A 9438-nucleotide genomic window follows, 5' to 3' on the forward strand; every position below is an offset into this window, starting at 1 on the left:
CAGCCGGCCTTGGCCGCCCCTCCCTCGGCCCCATTTTGCTCCTAGGGAGGGAAGGTGCGAGTGCATGTTCTCTTTTATTTACGCGCTCACGCGGTTACACAGCTCTGTGTGTTTGCGGTGTGAGGGGTGGGGGGCGGGGGGCATCAATCTCTTACATCCTTACCACGAGTGTCTTCACTTTTGTTTTCGCAGACAGCGAAGATTGATAGCTCTGGGGAGGAGTGCCCTGCGTGCATGCTAGACCTGTCTCAACCCTTGGGGTCTGGTGAAATAAGATCCTTAGACTCTTAAGAGCACTTAGTTACACACCAGGGAGTCTGGACCATTCCCTACCACCCTGCAAATACGTGCATGTACAGAAAACATTTGTGAGTTGCAGACTGTTTTGTCGTTAAATCCTCTCCTTTCCCCAGGGAGTACTAATACCTAGTTGTAAGGGAGAACCTTGGAAGTTTACATTTTGATAATAAGATTAAAGGCTATTAACATTCAAGACAGACTTTGGCTTCACAGTGTAAGCATCTTTGAACTAGACCAGTCCCAGATCTATACAGAGTAAGATAGGGGAAATAATCACTTAGTTCTGACTTACCACCGACTACATAATAGGCATTTAAGAACACTCAAAAGACTGCTCCCTCCACTTTACTATCTCACGTTTCTTTCCAAGGCAGACAATTGAACAGATTGTTTATATTTTGCCTCTTTTGCCCAAATACGGTGCTGGAAGACCCTTCCGAAAGAGTCGGAGATGAAATAGCAGATGTACACGGTGTTCTCAGTTACTCTTCCCTACCCTAGATACTGTTTATAAGTTGGAAGGACATCTGTACATAGTATGTGAAAAATACCCTTTCTATGAATGCTCACATGCATCTGAAATACTTTTACTTCACTCTCCAGCCTCTGGTGATTTTTAAGTGTTTTCTGTGGCAAGGTAGTTTATTCATGTTTTTTTATCTTCACCAGTGTGTCACTAAATGGAATGTTGTAGGCCTTCTTCAAAGTCCGTATTGCCTTGCCTTTGTCAGTTCACTATTTGTTAAGCACCTGGTTTGTATGACAAGCATTACCTGAGGCCTTCGGGATACAGCCATAAACAGGACATGTGAAATTTCTGCCCTCCTGGAGCTTCAGTTCTGGGAGGTAAGGGAAAGTCAGAAAGTAAGAAATAGAAAAAGTTTCAGCCAATCCTAAGTGCTATAAAAGAAGTAAAATAGGAAGTCGTGGTAGTGACGAGGAGAGACTGCTTCAGATGCTGTGGTCAGGAAAGACCTGTCTGAGGAGACTTTTGACCTGATATCTGAAAAGTGGGAAGGATATGGCCTCTGGAAGTCTGAGGAAACAGCAGATGGATATGTCCAAAGGTAGTTTCAAGCTTAGGGTCAGCAAACTGAAAGCAACCCACTGAAGTTGGGCTGAGACCCTCATGAGAAAGAAAAGTTTAGGTGGTAGCCATGGGTCAGGTTATGTGAGGTCTGTTATCAGAGGAGTTTGTTTGGCTTTTATTCTTAAGGAACATTGAAAAGCTGTTCCCTTTTTGTGAAGCTGGGAGTGAAGTGGGATATGGTCTGGTTTACAATCTGACTGTGAAGGAGATTGGATAAGAGGAAAGAAGCAGGGCTACTGGTGAGAAGGCTGGGGCAGATCTGAGTAGTGACCAGAGTCAAAGAAAAAAGATGCTGAGTTATATTTTGGAGTTGAAAGTAGTGATCTGGCCTGGTTCGGATGGGAACGCAGTTGGCTGGGTTGGGGGTGACTCCTGGGTTTGAGGCTTCACCTGGAACGTGGTGACGCCATGAATGAATTGAGATGGTGAAGATGGGTGTAGGGTTGGATAGGACATTTGAAGTAGGACCTATTCAGTATTCATGTAGAGATGAGAAGCAGGCAGTTGGATACACAAGTCTGGAATTCAGTGGAGAGATTAGGGAGGCATTCATTCATTCAACAAGTATTTTTTAAGCCCCAGCTACCCACTCCAGTGTTCTTGCCTGGAGAATCCCAGGGACGGGGGAGCCTGGTGGGCTGCCATCTCAGGGGTCGCACAGAGTCCCTGAGCAACTGAAGTGACTTAGCAGCAGCAGCATGGACTAGGCAGTGGGGATACATCATAGTGAAAAAATAGACAAAAATCTCTGCCTTCATAGGATTTAACTTTTAGTCAGAGAAAGATGTGGGGAGTCATCTGACTTTATCTGTTGGTTATTATAATTATGTTAATTTTTATAAAGAATTAAAAAAAACTCCTGTTTTGCTTCTTGTTATAATTATCTTTAGATACAAACTATATTCACGTGATTCAGAATTTGAAATGTTTGATGGAATATAGAATGAGAGTCTCTATTTCTTGTCCCAACATATTTGAGGCCAAATATTTTGACGGTCTCTCAACACATCTTTCCAAAGATAAATTTTGTGGACATGTAGACAAATGTGTGTAGGTTTCTTCTCCCCACTTGGCAAAAATGGTAGCATACTTGCTTTGATTTGACACCTTGTATTTTTTAGAGTATTAAATAGTATTAAAAAGGTTATGAAGCAGTATGAGGCCATCTGAAATAAGAAAGTACAGAAGAAGAGGAGATGGTCCTGGGGCACCGCAGCAGTTTCTGATTTGGTCCCTATCTTCTGTGAGTTTAGGACCTGCAGATATGGAGTTTAGTTTAAAGAGCTGTTTTGGTGAGGCTTTTTTTTTTTTTTTTAACAAAAGTGTGCACTGTTTCTTGTGTGTTTCATCTTTCTTATCTGCCTGTTTTCTTTATGTGCTAGAAAAATGTTTGATTATGATCGAAAGCAGCATTTCCGTGAATGTACTGTCAGTTAAATTCAAGTAAGTTGATAAAAAGACCAGCATTGAATCTTAATGTTTTGAGGAAGTTTAGCTAATGTTAAAGCTTGGAAAAACAAGCAGAAATTTGGAATGTTTTCATGAGACAAAAGTTATTGCTACTTGAGATGTATGACTGAATTCTCTCTCAGTAATCAGTTAATAATCAGACTCTCTGTTCAGAGTTATCTGGCCCTTTGCCTGGGTTTGAATCTTAACAGTCAAGTTTCTGTTGCGTTGCAGATGTTAGCATAATTCTTATGTTACCGTCTTTAGGAATACAGACCGTCCCCAATTTACAATGATTTGCCTTAACAATTTTTCAGCTTTATGGTGGTACAAAAGCAATATGCATTCAGTAGAACCCTATTTTGAATTTTGATCTTTTCTTGGTCTAACAGTATGGAGTATGATAGTCTTGTGATGCTGGGCAGTGGCAGCGAGCCTCAGCTCCCAGAAAGCCAAGCGGTCATGAGAGGGAACAACCAGTATACTTAACAGTCATCCTGCACATGGACAACCGTTTTGTTTTTCATCAATGTAGTAGTCACAAAATTACATGAGGCAGTCAACATGTTATTCAAAGTAGGCTTTCTGTTAGATGATTTGCCCAACCATGGGCTCATGTAGGCGTCCTGAGCACTTTGAAGGTAGGCTAGGCTAAGGTATGATGTTCGGTAGGTGAGGTGTATTAAATGCATCTTGACAATATTTATAACTTTTGATGGATTTGGGGAGACGTAACCTGATCTTAAGTTGAAGAAGATCTATATAAGATTCAGACTATGTTACCACTTTGTATTTGGGAAGGCCTGTTGAAGATACTGGAACAGTGAAGTTCCTCTAAGTCTTAACAAGTTTTGAGACAGTGACTAGAGTTAAGGTCATGATATTAGCATCTGGTACAACTTTTGGAGTGCAGTTAATGTTAGCTTCCCCTGTTGATTGACCCAGAGGAGGGGAGATGAAATATTTTCTGTAAGTTGCTTAAGCTTAATTTTTTTTGAAAAATTAAAAAACTCAGACTCATTGTGTTCCCTACTGAATTTAATACTATTTTTTATATTGGTTGACATTTTGATTTTCACTTAGCTGTCTTTAGCCAGACACTTTCTATGTAAATTGATCTACCTCTTTGGTTTCTTTTTTTTTTCTTGAGATTGTTCTGGATTTATGAACTGTTTTGTTCAGTTTGATTTTATTTATGTTATTGTTACCTCCCTTTTTTCTTTTTCGTCTGAGATAAGTAAGTATTTAGTTTCTAGGTTGGAGAAATATCTTTAAAAATACTTAGTTTTTCTTTTTTGCAGCATTAGTAATAATACTATGAAATATGTATGCTTAGGCAATGGCACCCCACTCCAGTACTCTTGCCTGGAAAATCCCATGGGCGGAGGAGCCTGGTAGGCTGCAGTCCATGGGGTTGCTAAGAGTCAGACACGACTGAGCGACTTCACTTTCACCTTTCACTTTCATGCATTGGAGAAGGAAATGGCAACCCACTCCAGTGTTCTTGCCTGGAGAATCCCAGGGACAGGGGAGCCTGGTGGGCTGCCGTCTATGGGGTCGCACGGAGTTGGACATGACTGAAGTGACTTAGCAGTAGCAGTGTATTAAGCTTACTTAAACTCTGTAAATGTAGATGTTAATGTTCTATTTGAAGATTTTAGTTATCCAGAGAATTTTCACTTATGTACTTTAACAGTGTAAATGTTACTGTTGTTATTTAATCATTGAATTATAGCCTGACTGATGAAAAATTCTGACACATGTACAGTCAGGTTAGTAGTTTATCATCTTTATTTCTCTTATCAGCTGTAAGCTTCTTGAAGGCAACATCTTTAATACCTGGTAGAGGTCTGAGTATTGTGAATACTTAATGAATATCTATTAACTCAATGACTTAAGTCTTGTTCTAATGTAGGTTGCTTTTCAAATAATGAAATATTAGATTTACCGTGTGTAAATATTTCTTGAATTTCTCAGTTTTGCTTTACTTCAGTTGACGGAAAGTACAGGATACTTACGTTTTTATTTTATTTTATTTTTGTTTCTTTTTTGTTGATTTGGCTGCACCACGTAGCAAGTGGGATTTTAGTTCCCCAACCAGGGATCAAACGCATGGCCCCTGCAGCGGAAGCGCTGAGTCTCAGGCAAGCACTGGACTGCCAGGGAAGTCCCCTAAATTTAAATGTTGAAATAATTTCAGACTCTACAGAGAAGTTGCACAAATGGTACAGAAAGCTCAGGTATACCTTTCCCTAGATTTCCTTAGTGCCAACAGCTATATAACCAGGGCACAATGATCAAAACGAGGAAAATTAACATTGGTACCATGCTGTTAATTAAACTACAGACCTTTATGTGAATCCCACTGGTTTTTCCTGTAATGTCCTTTACCTTTTCAAGATTCAGTTCAGGATCAGACACAGCATTTAGCATGTGTCTCCCTGCTGCTGCTGCTGCCTGTGCTAAGTCACTTCAGTCGTGTCCGACTCTGTGTGACCCCATAGATGGCAGCCTACCAGGCTCCGCCGTCCCTGGGATTCTCCAGGCAAGAACACTGGAGTGGGTTGCCATTTCCTTCTCCAATGCATGAAAGTTAAAAGTGAAAGTGAAGTCGATCAGTCGTGTCCAACTCTTAGCGACCCCATGGACTGCAGCCTACCAGGCTCCTCCGCCCATGGGATTTTCAAGGCAAGAATACTGGAGTGGGGTGCCATTGCCTTCTCTGATCTGTCTCCCAAGTCTCTTCTAATCTGTGATGATCTTTTCTTGTCTTCCATCATCTTCATGCTTGCAATGAATGGTCAGTTTATTTTGTAGAATGACTCAATTTGGGTTTCTCTGATGGTTTCTCATAGTTAGATTGAGGTGGTACATCACCATTGAGGTGGTACATCACAAGAAGTGATGCTGAGTCTATAGCGTATCATATTGCAGGATACAGGATGTCAGTATATTGTATTAGAGGTGATGTTAGCTCTCATTAAGGTCATGTCTGTTAAATTTCTTTGCTTGTAGAAGTTACTATTTTTTCTCTTTGTAATTGCTGGATATATGGGGGGAGATTCTTTGAAACTATGCAGAAATCCTGTTCTCAAATTTTTGTCCTTTCATTTCAGTGTTCTTTGGTAGTTCTTGCTTATAACAATAATTACAGCAGTGTTCACCTGATGGCAATTTTGTATTTTTCTCATTTCCTTCTACACTTATTAATTGGAATCCTTCTATAAGGGAGAACTGTCTCGTCTCCATATTTGTATCCATGTTGAGTCAGAGATACTTGTTTTACTCTATGGTTTATAATTTAATTTTATCTTTATTTAATCACTCAGATTGTTCTTCTATGGCTTTCAAGTTTGCTCTTTGTCTTTTTAACATCCTCCAGCCTCTTTAAGAACGCACTTTCTGTTTTCTGACATCTTAACATGTCCAGACTCATTATATTGCCCCTGCTGCAGCCCTGGAACCAATCACTTCTCCAGTGAGCTCTGGTTCCTTCTCTTGGAGAATGGTTTTTAGAAACCAAGATCTAGATGTTATGTGTGCTAATTGCCATTGGGTGTCATTGCTCCTAGGCCCTCTCAGTGAACGGAGCTAGAAATACATGTATGAATACTAATCCATGCATACACAACATCTGTTTATTTCTATATCTTTCATCTCTCTCTGTGTGTTAAAAACCATGCTGATAACTCTCATTCCAGTCAAACACTATAGGATTTACACTTGCTGTCCCTTTTTATTTATAACTGCTGTTTTCTGATAGAAATAGAGCATACTTTTCCAATAGTCATAATAATGGTTTGAAGTTACCAAAGTGAGTCCAAGGTTTTTAGATAATGTGACTTAATTTAGCTCTCACGATAACAAAAATTGCAAGTCATTGGGTTGTTAAAAAGGATAACTAGAGTATAATTCGAGTAATCCTTTTTAATATTTGGATAGATGGTCAGGACTAGAAAGAAAATTCAGTCTTAATGTTTATTTGTGAAAAGGCTTATTGGTCACAGCTTTGTCTTACCTGTGCGCCAGAGTGGGTGGGCTTGCCTACTCATGAGAAACTCAGATTAATTCAAGTTCTCTAACTCATCCTTGAAACATCTGTAAGAATTTTTTTAAGGCTAGTTGGAGTCTTAAATTCCTGCCTGGCTTATTAAAATTGGAAAAAAGTGAGCAAGTAAGTGAAAAAGACATAAAGCTTCATTGAGATAGGAGCCATGGAAAGAAATACTGTTTGTAGACATGTGGGAGAGTCTCAAGTCATGGAGGAGAAAGGTCTTTAATTCTGGTCAAGTTGACTTTAGTTTGGAAGCATATTCTTCTATAATTTTTTTGTTGTATTATAAATATATTCCGTACTTCCTACTGTCCCCCTTCCTAAGGTTTTCTTCCTGCACTATACATTTTGCCAATTGAAGTTACAGACCACTGTGTTTCTCTTGACTTTTTTCACCAGTGTCTGCCTTTTTAAAAAAACACACTACTAGAAATTCTTTTTATTTTTAATTAAAAAAATATTTATTTATTTGGCTGCACCAGATCTTAGTTGCGGCATGTATAATCTCTAGTTGTTGCCTGTGAACTGTTAGTTACAGCATATGGGATCTAGTTCCCTGACCAGGAATTGAGCCTGGATCCCCTGCACTGGGAGCATGGACTCTTAGCCACTGGACCCCCAGGGAGGTCCCCTAGAAATTCTTAAGTAAGCAAGTCACATGATGGAAATGACATTTGTGGTGTGGAGCTGTGTGTCAAGCCTTATTGCAACAGTAAACATTTACCCTGAGCCTGCAGTTAACAAAGATACCTCTTGGCTGTAGCTCATGGGCCACACATTCAGTGCAGTAAGATGAAAGAGTTTAGATGCATGCTTGGAGCTTATCTTCATATGAAATCACGATAACTTTTGGTCAGTGTATACCAGAGATAGTCTTAGAAATGGAAAATATTGAAGAATTAATAACGCTCTTTGATTAGGTATTAAATATTTTCCTTATTTTGTGTATTTAGGCTATAACCTGCTCAATAAGCCCCCTGGATGTCATTTTAAAAATTTACTAGGGTATATTGACTTACCTGAAATTTATTTAGGCCCCAGTATTCTTTTGATCAATGCAAAGAAATAGAGGAAAACAACAGAATGGGAAAGACTAGAGATCTCAAGAAAATTAGAGATACCAAGGGAACATTTCATGCAAAGATGGGCTCGATAAAGGATAGAAATGGTATGGACCTAACAGAAGCAGAAGATACTAAGAAGAGGTGGCAAGAATACACAGAAGAACTATACAAAAAAGATCTTCATTACCCAGATAATCACGATGGTATGATCACTCATCTAGACCCAGACATCCTGGAATGTGAAGTCAAGTGGGCCTTAGAAAGCATCACTACGAAAAAAGCTAGTGGAGGTGATGGAATTCCAGTTGAGCTATTTCAAATCCTAAAAGATGATGCTGTGAAAGTGCTACACTCAATATGCCAGCAAATTTGGAAAACTCAGCAGTCCTGAGGGAAAACTCAGGACTGGAAAAGGTCCGTTTTCATTCCAATCCCAAAGAAAGGTAATGCCAAAGAATGCTCAAACTACTGCACAGTTGGACTCATCTCACATGCTAGTAAAGTAATGCTCAAAATTCTCCAAGCCGGGCTTCAGCAGTACATGAACCTGAACTTTCAGATGGTTATGCTGGTTTTAGAAAAGGTAGAGGAACCAGAGATCAAATTGCCAACATCCGCTGGATCATTGAAAAAGCAAGAGAGTTCCAGAAAAACATCTATTTCTGCATTATTGACTATGCCAAAGCCTTTGACTGTGTGGATCACAATAAACTGTGGAAAATTCTTCAAGAGATGGGAATACCAGACCACCTGACCTGCCTCTTGAGAAACCTATATGCAGGTCAGGAAACAACAGTTAGAACTGGACATAGAACAACAGATTTTCCAAATAGGAAAAGGAGTACGTCAAGGCTGTACATTGTCACCTTGCTTATTTAACTTCTATGCAGAGTACATCATGAGAAACACTGGGCTGGAAGAAGCACAAGCTGGAATCAAGATTGCCGGGAGAAATATCAATAACCTCAGATGTGCAGATGACACCACCCTTATGGCAGAAAGTGAAGAGGAACTAAAGAGCCTCTTGTTGAAAATGAAAGAGGAGAGTGAAAAAGTTGGCTTAAAGCTCAACATTCAGAAAACGAAGATCATGGCATCTGGTCCCATCACTTCATGGGAAATAGATGGGGAAACAGTGGACACCGTGTCAGACTTTATTTTTTGGGGCTCCAAAATCACTGCAGATGGTGATTGCAGCCATGAAATTAAAAGAAATTACTCCTTGGAAGGAAGGTTATGACCAACCTATGCTATACTAACTCACTTCAGTCGTGTCCAACTCTGTGCGACTCCATAGATGGCAGCCCACCAGGCTCCCCTGTCCCTGGGATTCTCCAAGCAAGAACATTGGAGTGGGTTGCCATTTCCTTCTCCAGTGCATGAAAGTGAAAAGTGAAAGTGAAGTTGCTCAGTAGTGTCCGACTCTTAGCGACCCCATGGACTGCAGCCTACCAGGCTCCTCCGTCCATGGGATTTTCCAG

At 40.0% G+C, this 9438-nt stretch overlaps 1 protein-coding gene across 2 annotated transcripts in view; it reads left to right on the forward strand.

The window, feature by feature from the left end:
- Positions 1-9438, forward strand: part of CUL2 (cullin 2) — a 71173-nt gene that overhangs the window by 517 nt on the left and 61218 nt on the right. The window contains exon 1 of one of the 2 annotated variants that reach the window (XM_010859872.1): positions 134-368. The exons of the other annotated variant lie outside the window; for it this stretch is intronic. The gene's annotated coding sequence lies outside the window, so the exon portion shown is untranslated. Of the gene's footprint in view, positions 1-133; positions 369-9438 lie in introns of those variants that run through there. 2 annotated transcript variants of the gene reach the window in all.

This window comes from Bison bison, unplaced genomic scaffold (genome assembly GCF_000754665.1).
Source record: "Bison bison bison isolate TAMUID 2011002044 unplaced genomic scaffold, Bison_UMD1.0 scf7180017864461, whole genome shotgun sequence".
Lineage (NCBI taxonomy): Eukaryota > Metazoa > Chordata > Mammalia > Artiodactyla > Bovidae > Bison > Bison bison.